Here is a 15,038-nt window from a genome sequence, read left to right as displayed (position 1 = left end):
AGCTGGGCTGGCCCCAAGCATTGCCAGATGCATCTACAGCAGAAGGGGTGTCCCAGAGAGAGGACAGGCTGGACGCGGTGCTGGACGCGGTGCTAGACCCTTGGAGAAGACACCAATTTGAGGGAAACATGGTGGCTGCTGTTAGAGGTTCCTAGAGGGTGGATAATATAATTTTAGAATTAACAGCTCCTTAACCTTTGATACATCAAACGTGGTAATATCTCTTTTATTTTTCTAAATTAAGTTTAAATGAGCTGGAATACTCATCTGCCACATTAGAAGGAATACCCACCCTTTTCGTTCCTTTTTCTACCTTGACTATCTGAAATTAAAAAAAAAAAAAAAAAATTTTTCTGGGGCTTAAGCACACCAAAAAATGGAGTCGGTTCTACTTTTAACCCAAAAGGAATGAACACTAGTTCTAAGGCAAAGATTTTCAAACATTATTGAGCATGGACTCATATCAGTAAAATCTTTTTGAGATTGTCTCTCCAGTATATGTAGTTATGTATACATTTTTTTTTTTTTTAGACTCCTCTCAATCTGTTGCCCAGGCTGGCGTGCAGTGGTGCAATCTCAGCTCACTGCAACCTCTGCCTCTTGGGTTCAAGAGATTCTCCTGCCTCAGCCTCTTGAGTAGCTGGGATTACAGGCATATGCCACCTTGCCCAGCTAATTTTTGTATTTTTATTAGAGACGGGGTTTCACCATGTTGGTCAGGGTGGTCTCGAACTCCTGACCTTGTGATCCGCCCACCTTAGCCTCCCAAAGTGCTGGGATTACAGACATGAGCCACCACGCCTGGCCTTATATTTATTTATTTATAAACCACAGATGAGGTGATTTATAAAGAAAGACAGATGAATCCTTTTACAGTAATACATTAAATTATGTAACCGTGTACTATGTTATAAAACATGGAAAATATCAACATTTTAAAGTGATTAAAGTACATATAGTCCATCAATGAACAAATGGATAAACAAAATATGGTATATTCAAACAACAGAACATGATTTGTCCATAGAAAGAAACGAAGTGCTGATACATTCTACAACATGGATGAATCTTAAAAACATTATGCCAAGTGAAAGAAGCCAGCCACGAAAGACCACATGGTATATGATTCTATTCACATGAAAGTTCAAAATGGGAAACTATAGAGCCAGAAAGTAGAATAGTGGTTGCTTAGATGGATGGGGATACTGGGTGATGAGGAGGGGGCAATAGCTAAAGGGTAAAGGGTTTCCTTGTAAGATGAAGAAAATGTTCTAAAATTGCCTTTGGTAATGGTTGCACATATTTGTGAATATATTAAAAACCATTGAACTGTACACATTAAATGAGTGAATTGTATGGTATATGAATTACAGCTCAATAAAGCTGTTTTAAAAATACAAATAAATAGAAGTTCTATTTTCTCCTCTCACCCCTTATTTTATGCTGGGTCCTGTTGGGCAAGAACATCTCACTTTGGAGATCACAAAAGCAATGGATCAGAGCTATTCTTGCCATTGCCTTCCACTGCCAAATTGAGGCACTATTAAGACCTGATCTGCCAGACATGGTGGTTCATGCCTGTAATCCCAGCACTCTGGGAGGCGGAGGTGGGTGAATCACTCGAAGTCAGGAGTTCGAGACAAGCCTGGCCAACATGGTGAAATCCCATCTCTACTAAAAGTACAAAAATTAGCTGGGCGTGTTGGCAGGTGCCTGTAATCCCAGCTACTCCAGAAGCTGAGGCAGGAGAATCGCTTGAACTCAGGAGGCAGAGGTTGCAGTGAGCTCGAGATCACAGCACTGCATGCCAGCCTGAGCGACACTGTCAGACTCCCCCTCAAAAAAAAAAAAAAAAGAGCTGGTCATCCTAACGTGCCTCAATATGATGGCTAGAATTAAGAAACCTTTCCACACCAAGCATTGCCAATGATGTAAAGGAATTAGGTGAAATGGATATACACTCATATACTCTTTGTGGAAGTATAAATTGGCACAATCGCTTTACTATTAAAACTAAATATGTACATACTTTCAGTCCCAGTAATTTAATTTCTTGGTATTTACCTGATAGAAATGCAAACACGTGGAAATCAAAAGATATGTACTAGAATGCTCATAGCAGTATTGTTTGTAACTGCCCAAAACCAGAAACAACCCAAAAGTCCATCAACAGTAGAATGAGCAGATAAATTGTGACCTATGGATACAATGAAATTATATTCAGCAATGAGAATGAATGAAATAATCCTACACATAATAAATGAATAAATCTCAAGAAAATAACTTGGGCAAAAAAAAAGCCAGACACAAAAGTGTACATACTTTATGATTCTATTTAGATGAAGAAAGGCAAAACTAATCTGTTTTTAGAAGTCAGGCTAGCAGTTACTGCTTAGGATATGGCTGGGGACTCATCACAGGGAATAAGCAAGGAGTTCTGGGTTGTTGGTAATATTGGTTGTTGGAGGAGGAGGAGGAGGAGGAGGAGGGAAAGAAAGGAAAGAGAGAGAGAGAGAGAGAGAGAGAAAGAAAGAAAGAAAGAAAGAAAAGAAAAGAAAAGAAAAGAAGAAAGAGAAGGAAGGAAGGAGAAAGAAGAAGAGAAAGAAAGAAAAAAGAAAAAGAAAGAAAGAAAGTAGGGAAGGAGGGAGGAAGGAAAGAAAGGAAGAAAGAAAGAAAGAGAGAGAGAAAGAAAGAAAGAGAGAGAGAAAGAAACAGAGAAAGAAAGAAAGAGGTCCAGTGTGGCCAGTGTGTACTGTGCAGAGAGGCAATTGAGAGGTGGGGCTGAAAAAGGGGCTGGGTGCCCCTCAATGGCAGTGTGATGATCAATTTTATGTGTCAAATTTACTGGGCCATGGAGTGCCCACATATTTGGTCAAACATTATTCTGGGTGTTTCTGTGAGGGTCTGTTTGGATGAGATTAATATGTAAATCAGTGTACTGAGTAAAGCAGCTTACTCTCCCTAACGTGGGTGGGCCTCATCCAATCACTTGACAGACTGAATAGCACAAAAAGGCTGACCCCCTCCCAAATAGGAGAGAATTCCTGTTGCCTGATTGCTTTTGAACTGGGACATCAGCTTTTTCCTGCCTTTGGACTTGAACTGAAATGTCCTCTCTTCCTGGGTCTCAAGCGCACCAGCCTTCTAGACAGCACCATCAGTTCTCCTGGTTCTCAGGCCTTTGAGCTCAGACTGGAACTGCACCATCAGTTCTCCTGGGTCTCCAGCTTGCCGACTTAACCTGCAAATCTTGGGACTTGTCAGCATCTATAATCCTGTGAGTTTGTTCCCTACAATATCTGTCTACATGGAGAACCCTGACTAACACAGGCAGGAAAAGGAGTTGACACAAAATTTGGTGAACAGTGGGGAACAAGTGAAGGGTTTGGCAAGTGGGCTTTGGAAAGATGAATTCAGCAACAGAGTGAGGTGTTTCCTCCCTGGGGAAATACTCAGTTCAAGGGCACCTCTTCAACCACCTTTTAATAGTTGGGAAGGTCTTTGGTTGAAGGATTGGTCTGAAAGTGCTGTGGTCTTCTGGCTCTAAAGTAATTCTAGAATGACATTCAGGTCATAGATACCTCACATGAGCAAAGGCCTCTGTCATATGATTTTAAATTTTAAAGGTACAAGAATATCCAGTGAAAAGTGCCATTCCCACTTACATCCTTCATCTATACAATTTCCTTCCCCAGAGGATTCCAGTGTTAGCAGTTCCCAGAAATATTTTGTTCATATACATGCATATTTTTTTCACTTTCCTACAAACAACACAGTAGACACACTATGTTTGAACCTCACCTTATTTAGTTGACAATATATCTTGGGGATCATTCCTTACCAGTGCATAAAGATCCTCTCATCCTTTTTGTGGCTATATAATATTCCATGGCTGGGATGTGCCATCGTTTTATTTAACTAGCCCTCTAGGGGTGGGTATTTAAGTTGTTTTTATTATTTTGCTATTACAAATGATGCTACAATTTAAAAACAAACAAAAACTCTTATACATATGTCACTTCACACATAGGCAAGTATTTAGGTGACAGAAGTCAGACATCATTCTCCTGCTCAAGACGCTCCACCAATACTCAAAACAACATCAAAGTCCTTCCCACAGCCTTCAAAGCCTCACATGATCCGACCTCTGGCTCCTCTCCAATTCCTCTTTCCCCTGGCTCACTCTCCACACTGTCCTTCTTTCTCTTTCACAAACACGAGCTCCTTCTCACCACAGGGCCTTTGCATTCATAATTCTCTCCACCTAAGAGAGCTGCACAGCCCTCTCCCTCCCTCCACCAGCTCTCTGCTCAAAAGTCTTCCCAGAGAGGCCTTTCCTGACCATCCAGCTAAAGTAGTCCCATCTGTCACTTTTTTTAGAGACAGAGTCTTGCTCTTCACCCAAGCTGGAGTGCAGTGGCATGATCTCAGCTCACTGCAACCTCTGCCTCCCAGGTTCAAGTGATCCTCCCACCTCAGCCTCCCTAGTAGCTGGGACTACAGGTGTGCATTACCATGTCACCATGCCTGCTAATTTTTTTTATTTTTTGTAGAGATAGAGTTTCGCCATGTTGCCCAGGCTGGTCTCAAACTCCTGGCCTCAAGTGATCCACTCACCTTGGTATCCCAAAGTGCTGGGATTACAGGTGTGAGCCACAACCGCTGGCCTTGCTCTGTCACTTTTAATCCACTTTCCCCATTCTGTTTTCTTCATAGCACTTACTGCTACCTGAAACTACGTTTGCTTAATTTTATTGGTTTCTTTAGTTTCCATCTCCCCAATCGAACATAATGGAACATAATCTCCAGGAGAGCAGGGACTTTGTTTTGTTCACTGCTATATCCACAGCTTCAGCAACAGTAGCTGGCATATACAGTCAACTCTCCATATCCTTAGGTTCCACATCCATGGATTCAACCAATTATAAACCAAAAATATTTGGGAAAAAATTGCATCTGTACTGAACATGTACTGACTTTTTTCATATCATTATTCCCTAAACAATACTGCATAACAACTATTTACATAGCATTTACATTGTATTAGTTATTATAAGTAATCTAGAGATGATTTAAAGTATATGAGAGGAAGCTTGTATGTTGTATGCAAATACTACATTATTTTATATTATGGACTTGAGATTCATGGACTTTGGTATCCGTGAGTGGTCCTGGGATCAATCCTCCACAGATACCCAGGGATGACTGTAGTAGATGCCCAATAAATATATGTTGAAGGAAGAAATTTAGTGTCTTACTTGTCTTAGAAATGTGCCTGGCCTGTGGGAAATGTTCAGGAAATATACGTTACACGGGTAATTGCCTGTGATCTAGTTATTTCCATACTTGTTTCTCTTTCACTCTAGATTACAAACTCTCTGAGGTCAGGTATCCCCTATTTATAACCCACATCACCTATGTATCCCAGAGCTTTATACATTATAGGCCATGCATTTATTGACGTCTTTGCCTCTAAAGTGGGTGGTAACTGCTGTGCACCTATGATGCACTCCACCGATATTTTTAAATTGCTACTGAACATTTCCACTTAAACGTTCCATTACTGGGTTCATTATGAAGAAAGAACACAGACATTAAACAAGCGAATGACCACATGGGGAAGATCTGACCCTCATTTTGATTCATTGGATGATTTTATGTCTACAGCATTAGCAACCTGCTATTTAACTGTGCCACAATAATTTTGTTGAATACAGAATCGGACCCACTCATAATACGATTGGGTTCTTTTTAAAGTGCCACTTTTGCTGTTTTTAAAGGATGCATCTTTGAACTAGCATTTTCAGAACATCTTGTTTCAGAAAGTTGCGTCTTCAGTGAAATTCAATAGCCTTGATGAGAAGCACTTTTTGGAATAAACAAGTGAAAGAGAGAAGAGACTTTTCTTTTTGATCAAAGGTCACAGGAGAATGAAATTGTCAAACACTTTTGCCCCTGTGAGAGAGCTAAAGAGCTGAGTTAAAGCTGCTTCATTATAGAGGGAAGTGAAGAGTGGAAAGGAGAGAAGGGAAAGAATGTTGGCGTTATTTAGTTAATTTCCTATGGAAAACTCCAAGCATGGGACACCCGTGTGCTTGTGCTGTGGCGTCCATCCGGAGCTTGGCTTCTTCCAGTGGAATCAGGGGCTGTGCCCAGGCACTGAAGTGATGTGAGTTCTTATTTCATCCAGACATCCACTTGTTATACACAAAGCTTGGGAGGATTTGTATTCTCTCTGATTCTGGAGGAATCAAATTTAGAAACAGGACAGAAAGGGAATTTTCTAGAATCTAATGACTGCCATTATAAGCCAAAGGCACAATGTTAGCTCAGGGCGGCGTGATAATGAAGTTGGTCATTAGCAGTTAGGAAATACTATTTCTGCAAATCCTGCTCTGGCGAACCACGTGAAATTGGTTGGAAGATTACAGATTGCCAGTTTATCCTGCTCTCAGTGGCCTGGCACATAGTAAGAGCTGGGTGTCATCACGAGTTTTCCCATTTGTACAAAAACAATAGAAGCTGAATAAAACTGAAAAAAAATCTGTAAAATATCTGGAAAGAATATAGACTGGTGAATATTTTAAAAAGTGATCAGATTCTAAGGAATGGAGCAGGATTTCTCAACCATAACACACATACACACCCATTTTAAAGGAAAAAAAATTCTCCTCCTCCCCAACCAAAGAGTTTATTTGCCATAAGAAACAAAAGCCATTTTGCTAAATGGCTGTGAATGGCAAATAAGGATGCACAGAGAGAAGTTTTATCTTTCTCTTTATAACTGATGAAGTATTTTAAGATTACCATGAAAAATACATACTATACTTTAAAATTCTGGTAGAACATGCAGACTCTAAGAAATACTGTGTTGAAGAAGATCTGGCTTCTGTCAACATCAGCTTCTATCATATGATCACTGGCTTACAACCGATGTTTTTCACATGAACCTAAAAGTATGTTAACTATCAGTTAGAAGTAAAAGAGGAAAATGCATACAAAATTGATGCATTTCTTCTTCCTCTTCCTCTTCCTCTCCTCCTCCTCCTCCTCCTCTGCCTCTACCGCTGCTTCTTCTTCTTCTTCTTCTTCTTCTTCTTCTTCTTCTTCTTCTCCTACTTCTTCTTCTTCTTCTTCTTCTTCTTCTTCTTCTTCTTCTTCTTCTTCTTCTTCTTCTTCTTCTCCTCCTTCTCCTTCTTCTTCTCTTTTGAGACAGAGTTTCACTGTTGTTGCCCAGGTGGGAGTGCAATGGCCCAATCTTGCTTGGCTCATCACATCCTCCGCCTCCTGGGTTCAAGTGATTCTCCTTCCTCAACTGCCTGAGTAGCTGGAATTACAGGCATGCACCACCACACCCGGCTAATTTGTACTTTTAGTAGAGATGGGGTTTCTCCGTGTGGGTCGGGCTGGTCTCAAACTCCAGACCTCAGGTGATCCACCCACCTCTGCCTCCCAAAGTGATGGGATTACAGGCGTGAGCCATGGCGCCCGGCCTGGTGCATTTCTTTAATATGACTTTGCTTCTATTTTTGTAAGTCATGAAACATCAGGTTTTATAGGCATGTCTTCCCCCAGAAATGGTTGAGTTAGTGTTACAGGTTAAAATCCTCAATTAACCATAATATTCAAGGATGTACGTGATCCTAACTAGAACATGGGTAGTTGGAAGCCAAAGACCAAGAGCAAAGGTCAGTATAACTCAAACGCATCAAAGCAATGATGTGCTGGAATTACTATTGCTGGCTAATGAGAGCTGATTGTTAAATAATCAGGAATTTTGTAAGGTACTTGATAAAGTGATGGTAGCTTGAGATCTGCTGTAAGAATGCTTACACCATGGAAATTGGCACACACACTACATAGTTTGGGTTTTTGTTTTGTTTTGTTTCATTTTAAGAGACAGAGCCTCACTCTGTTCCCCATGGTGGAGTGCAGTGGTGCAATCATAGCTCACTACAGGCTCCAACTCCTAGGCTCAAGTGATCCTCCTGCCTCAGCCTCCAAGTAGCTAGGACTATAGATGTATAACACCACCTCCTGGCTAATTTTTAAACTTGTTGCAGAGACAAGGTCTCACTATGTCTCCCAGGCTGGTCCTGGCCTCAAGCCATCTTCCCACCTTGGCCTCTCCAAATGCTGAGATTACAGGTGTGAAGCACTGTATCCAGGCTTTTTTCTTTCTTTTCTTTTTTTTTTTTGAGGGTAATTTACCCAGCAAACCCCTCTACATAGAAGGGTTTTTGGAGACATGCAAAACTGGTCTTTCAGGAGCTGCCAGGGTAAGCTTAGGAGTACAGGCTAACTGGGAGTCATGTAATAGTCAAGAACATTGGCCTTGAAGTTAGGCAGACAAGATTTCTAATCCCAGATTGCGTCTTACATTCTGTATGACGCTGGTCCAGTCACTTACCTGAGCTTTCTCATTTATAAAAAGGAATGATGGCTGGGTGCAGTGACTCATGCCTATAATCCCAGCACTTTGGGAGGCTGAGGCGGGCAGATCACGTGAGGTCAGGAGATCAACACCAGCCTGGCCAATATGGTGAAACCCTGTATCTACTAAAAATACATAAAATTAGCCAGGCATGGTGGTGCACACCTATAGTGTGCCACCCAGCTACTTGGGAGGCTGAGGCACAAGAATCGCTCGAACCCAGGAGGCAGAGGTTGCAGTGAGCTGAGATCGTGCCACTACATTCCAGCTTGAGCAACAGAGTGAGACTCTATCTCAAAAAAAAGGAAAAATAGGAATGATACCAGCCACTTCATGTGTTTGTGATGATTAGGTAAAACAATGTGTATATAATCATGACCTACCTAAATATAGTCCTTGGCACACAGTAGTCCCATAGTGGGCAGCTATGTGTTGAATGCCAAATAAGCCCATTCCAAGCACACACTGTTGGCTTAATTGCCTCACAGACCTCTGAATCTAAACCACTTCTTATCCAATTTTGATCACTAAATATTTATTTATTTGTTTGTTTGTTTGTTTATTTATTTATTTGCGACAGAATCTCACTCTGTCACCCAGGCTGGAGTGCAGTGTCATGATCACGGCTTGCTGCATCCTCAGCCTCCCCGAGGTCAAGTGATCCTCCCACCTCAACCTCCCAAGTAGCTGGTACTACAAGCATGTGCCACCATGCCTGATTGCCTGATAGTTTTGTTTTGTTTTGTTTTGTTTTGTTTGTAGAGACAAGGTTTCACCGTGTTGCCCATGGCTGGTCTTGAACTCCTGGGCTCAAGTGATCCACCCACCTCTGCCTCCCAAAGGGCTAGGATTATAGACGTGAGCCACCACGCCTGGCCAGGTCATCTTTAATGACTGCCCTTGTCTTTAAGCTCCTGTTCATGCTGTTACTCAAGCTTGGGTGCACTCTCTCTCTCTCTCTCTCCCCCTCCCCTTTCTATTTCTCTGTCTCTCCTATCTCTCCTCAAGTCCTCTAGTCCTGAACTCTAAGGTTACAGAAGGAGTGGATGGGGGATGGCAGCTGGGTTCATCTACAATCAATATGTTGAACGAGTACAACTTGTGACATAAAACACAATTTTATATTTATCTCCCACTATCTCTTTAAAAGTAATTCAGTGAACAGTCTGGCAATTCCTCAAAAGGTTAAACATGGCAGTTTTTCAAAGGTTATCATGTGACCCAGCAATTCCACTCCTAGGTATACATCAAAGAGAAATGAAAATACATGTCCAAACAAAAACTTTTGTACCAATGTTCAGAGCAGCATTATTCATAACAGCCAAAAAGTAGAAGCAGCCTAAATGTCCATTAACTGATGAATGGATTTTTTAAAATGTGAATATCTAAACATGGATCTCCAGCATCCATCTCATAAATGCTGGAATATTATTTGGCTGGAAAAAGGAATGAAGTACTGATTCATGATATAACATGGGTGAACCTTGAAAACATTATGCTAAGTGGAAAATCCAGTCACAAAGTACTGCATAGTACACAATTCCATGTATATGAAATGCCCAGAATAAGCAAATCTATAGAGATAGAAAGTAGATTAGTGGTTCCCTAGCACTGGTGAGTTTGGAGAGACATGAGGAGTGATTTCTAATGGGTACAGGACTACTTTTGGGATGATGAAAATGTAAAATTGATTGTGGCAATGATTGCAGCAGACTTGGGGTGAAGGAAGTAGAACCATTTTTCTCTGCCCTCCTGGGAGGATAGAAAGAAATTGCACAGGACCTCCCTAAAGAACTCTTTCCACAAATCTTCTCCCACCCTGACCCTTTGTTAGAGCTTTGATCTAGTTGAGGGATCCAAGGGTCACAGAATTGTTCTTGGAGATTTGCTTTGTAAATTCTGCAATTGTAATGTGATCCCTTAATTTGAAGCCCTTTAATGTCTGAGCATGGGAAATACAAATACTATACTTGCTTGTCACCTGATCAGGTTCCTGGACCATCTCTGCTCTCAAGGAACAGCTCTACTGAGCAATTCCTCTTTAGACCATAGTGAGGTCCAGGAGACTCTGCTACTTTCTTGAAAAGTCAGCCACAGAGGTACCGGGGCTGGCCTGAGCTTTCTACTTGGAGCAGTGGTGGGCATGTGAGCAAGGAGTAAAGAAAACTTACTTCTTTATTCAGTGGTTGACAGTTAAGAATAGAAGTAAAGTGCACAAAGAATTTAGTCCTCAAATCTAGGGTGTGAGATATGTCACAACACTTCATTTCTTGAAATCAAATGTAATCTGCTCCAACACACCCCCCACCACATTCCCACTGGTGGGGAATATTGTGGGGATTCAGTAATTGCAAGGTGGAAAAAAGGACCCTCTCCCCACTTCCACTGGGTAATTCAAGAATTCTGGGCTGGGCGTGGTGGCTCACACCTGTAATCCCAGCACTTTGGGAGGTTCAGGTGGGAGGATCGCTTGAGTCCAGGAGTTCAAGACCAGCCTGGGCAACACAGGGAGACCTCACCTGTGCAAAAATTAAAAAATTAGTTGGGCATGGTGGCACACACCTGTGGTCCCAGTTACTTGGGGGACTAAGGCAAAAGGATTGCTAGGGCCCAGGAAGTTGAGGCTGCAGTAAGGTGTGATTGTGCTACTGCATTCCAGACTGGGTGACAGAGTGAGATCCTGTCTCAAAAAACAAGAATTCTGAAATTACAGACAAGTCCCTTCAGCAGACACAGCATGAAAGGACAGTGGTAAAACTGGTGCCCACTGTGATGCAATGAGCTGCCTCCTACCCCAGGTTTCTAGTCTCAGAATGGGTCTTCTCAATGGGTCTTTAGAAATCTAGTGTTGGCCTTGTCACCTGGTGGGAGGTGAAAGGAAACAGATACCAACTTAGCTAGTCTTTCCTGTGTGTGAGTGTGTGTGTGAGTGTGTGTGTATTCCCTTAAAAATTTACCCCGTTACAGAATCTCAGCAAACCATGAGTCTCAGCACACATATTCATGACCTGTTCAACAGAATAACTCTGGACGTGTGGACTCCTGAGTGGCCGCCATAGTAGATCCCAACCACAGATAACAAGGACAAGCTGGTACAGGAGACATAGCAGGGAGAACTCAACTTCCAGCACTCTCCAGCCAAATTCCCTGTGTGCCTGGAGGGCCTGCACAGCTGGAGTTGGCTCTTGTGAATACCTTCACTGTCCCCTGCCCCCAGCTGGTCCAGGGCACGTCCACAAGTTACACACATGCTTCAGGAAAATGCAGATATCTTGGTGCTCAAGCTACACCAACACAGTCCTCAGTACCTAACTAGCCCTTGACTGAAGTCAATTTCAGATTTAAAATTTTGAGTAGAAAGAACACAATGATTATGGATTTGTACTCCCTGAGAAAACAGACAAGCGTTTGCTCCATTTATATTTTATTAAAAGCACTCTGCTCCGTGAAAGCAGCCTGTATACTGACCTCTGAAAGCCCATCTCATTCTCTCCTGGAAATCGCCTCCTCTTCCTTCCTGCCGCCCAGATCTGTTAAGGACCAACTCCTCTCCCATCACCTCTGGGAAGTCTCTGACCATGTCAGTCTGAGGAGCACTTGCTCCCCTCTGAATCCTGATACTGTCACTCTCTGCCTATCCCTGCAGCTTAGTTCAGGTTGTCCTTTTAGGTTTTAATGTTTTATAAGTTTTACCTCTTTGAGGCCAGGGACTGTGTCCTCTGTCTTAGCTCGATTCCGAATGGGCCTTTTTGTTTTAATGTTTTATATGTTTTACCTCCTTGAGGTCAGGTTCTGTGTCCTCTGCTTTAAGCCTCCCATCTCTTCCCTGACCCCATATCCTAGCACGTTGTTTTGGTCATTATCATTATTGCAACTATTTTTACTGTAACCACTTATCAATGGCAGGCCTTGTGACAAATAGCAAACTGTTTACATGTATCCCTTCACCAATCCCCACAGCAACCCTGTAATGTGGGGACAATTATTACCTCCATTTCACAGAGGAGAAAACAGGGACTTCCAGAGCCTGAGTCTCTCTCCAGCCAGATGTAACAAACTAAGTCTTCACTTGGGTCCATTTCACTCCCACACCTGCACCTTTAGTTTCCAAAATTACTCTAGGTCAGATTACAGAGCAGAAAATGGAAGACAGGGGTTACTTCTTAAATAAGTATTTTATAGATGAGCAATAATTCCAGGAAAGACTCTGAAATTCAGAAAAGGACCTACCCCAATCTGACCATTTGTCCATGATAGAGAGGTGTGTAAATGCAGAATTCTTGATCCCCCAAGCCAGCACTCTTCCTTCTGCACCCTGGTGCTATGCTATAGGACAAAAATACTCATTTTGGAAACTTAGTCTTTTTGTACTTCTCTACTGTAGAACAAACCACCCTTTGGCAAAAACCAAAATAGTAATTTTCTGTGGAGTGGATAATCATTCACTCTAGTAAACTAAAACAACATACTGTAGTTAGAGCAGGAGAAGTGTGAAAAATCTTATGCTCTGTTTCTCTCTGTAAATACAAAGTAGACATGTATGTCTGTGTGTACACGCAATGTATACATATTTTCCAGTTCATCTCCCTTGTGAATAAGAGCTGCTCCTACTCTGGCCACTCACTCACTACTGCTCTGAACTCTTCAGAGACTAGAGCAGAGCCAAATAGAATCTGTTTCTGTAACCATTATTTGTAATATTTAGTTTAAAAAGTTCACATCCTGAAAAAACTTTTGAACAGCGTGGCCTTGAAAAGGCATGAGGGAGGGTGACTGAGAGAAAGGGGAGGGGGAGAAATGGCTGAGGCTGCACTTTGCCTAGAATACCGCTCCCAGCCCCAATCCCGTTTTAATAGAGGTCAGTTCAACAGACTTTTACGACTGTAATATCTGCCAGAGTCTCTGCTAGTTGGTAAAGACGCAAAAATGAGTAAGATGATCTCCAGCTTCAAAGGCTCACAGTGATGGGGTAAATGGACATGTCAGAATGAACACCCTTAGGGAAGATTAAAAGAACATAAAACAGCCTCCAAGTACCAAAGGAATCATCTTCAGGAAGAGCTTTCTGTGGGCGGGATAGCATGCATAGCAGTCAGACCGTCACGTCCCAGCTCCATTACCAACCTGACCTCTCCGTGTCTTTGTTTCTGCATCTGAAAAAATAGAAATAACATCCATATTTATATTCCAGAGTTGTCAGGATTACAGAAGACAATGCACATCAGAGACTTACTGCAGTACTTACTGCAGCGCTTGACTGGTAGAAAGTGCTCACTTAACCTGTAGTGAAATAAAGGAGGACAGGGTCTAAAGAGAGATGGGATGGACAGCTTATTCTGAGAAGGGTAGCTGGAAAGATGTCTCTGAAGAGCTAAAACTCAAATGAGGTAATGGAGAGAAATAGGAGGAAAGTGTACCCCAGGCAGAGGGACAGGAAGTATAAAGGCATGTTTAAGGAAGGACAGACAGACAAATGTGGCTTCACTGGAGAGAAGAAGGGAGTGAGTGTTAGGAAGACACTGAAGAGGTAGCCAAGGGATAGATCATATACAAAAAGGCTTTGGTTTTTGTTTCAAGTGTGATGGGAAGCCATCTGTGGGTTTTAAGTAAGGGAGTGCTATGATGTAATATCCACATATGTTGCTGGGTGCAGAATAGACATGAGGGTACCAGGAGTGGACACAGGGCAACCAATTAGGAGGCTGGTTTGGTAACCAAGGGCAGAAATGATGGTGATTTGTATGATGGTAGCAGGAAAGGCAGTGGCCATGGTCAGATCTGAGCCATATTTTGAAGATATAGCTCACAGGACTTGATGGGGTCATGGTATTCATTTCTTCATTTGTTTATTGTCCATTACTGACAGTACAAAATGATCACCAAGAGGAAAGAGACTTTGAATTTTTGTTTTCTCAGTTTCTAAAAGATGGCCTGATGTATATCTGGCACTTCCATTTGTTATGTATTTGTTTAATGAATAATACATTGAATGTGGGTGTGAGGGAGAGTTTCAAAATAACTCCGTCACAGAGGTGACTTTGCCAGCATGCCCATAGTTTGATTGATAATTAGGGGTCAGTTTTACTCCTGTGCTCTGTGTTCAAGACAAATGGAGAGAGAGAGAGAGAGAGAATGAGAGAGAGAGAAAGAGATATGGATATATGGAGATATAGATATAGCTATATAGACAGATAGCTATAGATATAATTTTTTTTCACTCAAGAATCATGGGACATGACCTTGGGAGATCATCTATCCCCATGCCCTCAAATTAGTACAAATAGTCGTGCTCATTTTGTCTTATGAGGCAAACTAAGGACCAGAGAGCTGATGTGACTTACCTAATATAATTGAATATAATGATGCTAATAGATACATTTATTTTGCATTTACTATGTGTCAGGTCTATTGCAAAGTGCTTTATAATTCTCACAATTACTCACAGAAGTGGAGATTGTTATTACCCCCATTTTACAAATGAAGACAATGTGATGTCACAAGGCCACATAACCAGGAAATAATGGAGCCAGGACTCAAATCCAGGTTCTGTTTAATATTAAAGGCACAACCCTATATGGTCTCCAAGAGTTACATACATATTGTG

This window comes from Colobus angolensis, unplaced genomic scaffold (assembly GCF_000951035.1).
Source record: "Colobus angolensis palliatus isolate OR3802 unplaced genomic scaffold, Cang.pa_1.0 Scaffold10, whole genome shotgun sequence".
In the NCBI taxonomy this organism is placed as follows: Eukaryota; Metazoa; Chordata; class Mammalia; order Primates; family Cercopithecidae; genus Colobus; species Colobus angolensis.
This window is presented reverse-complemented; position numbering follows the sequence as displayed.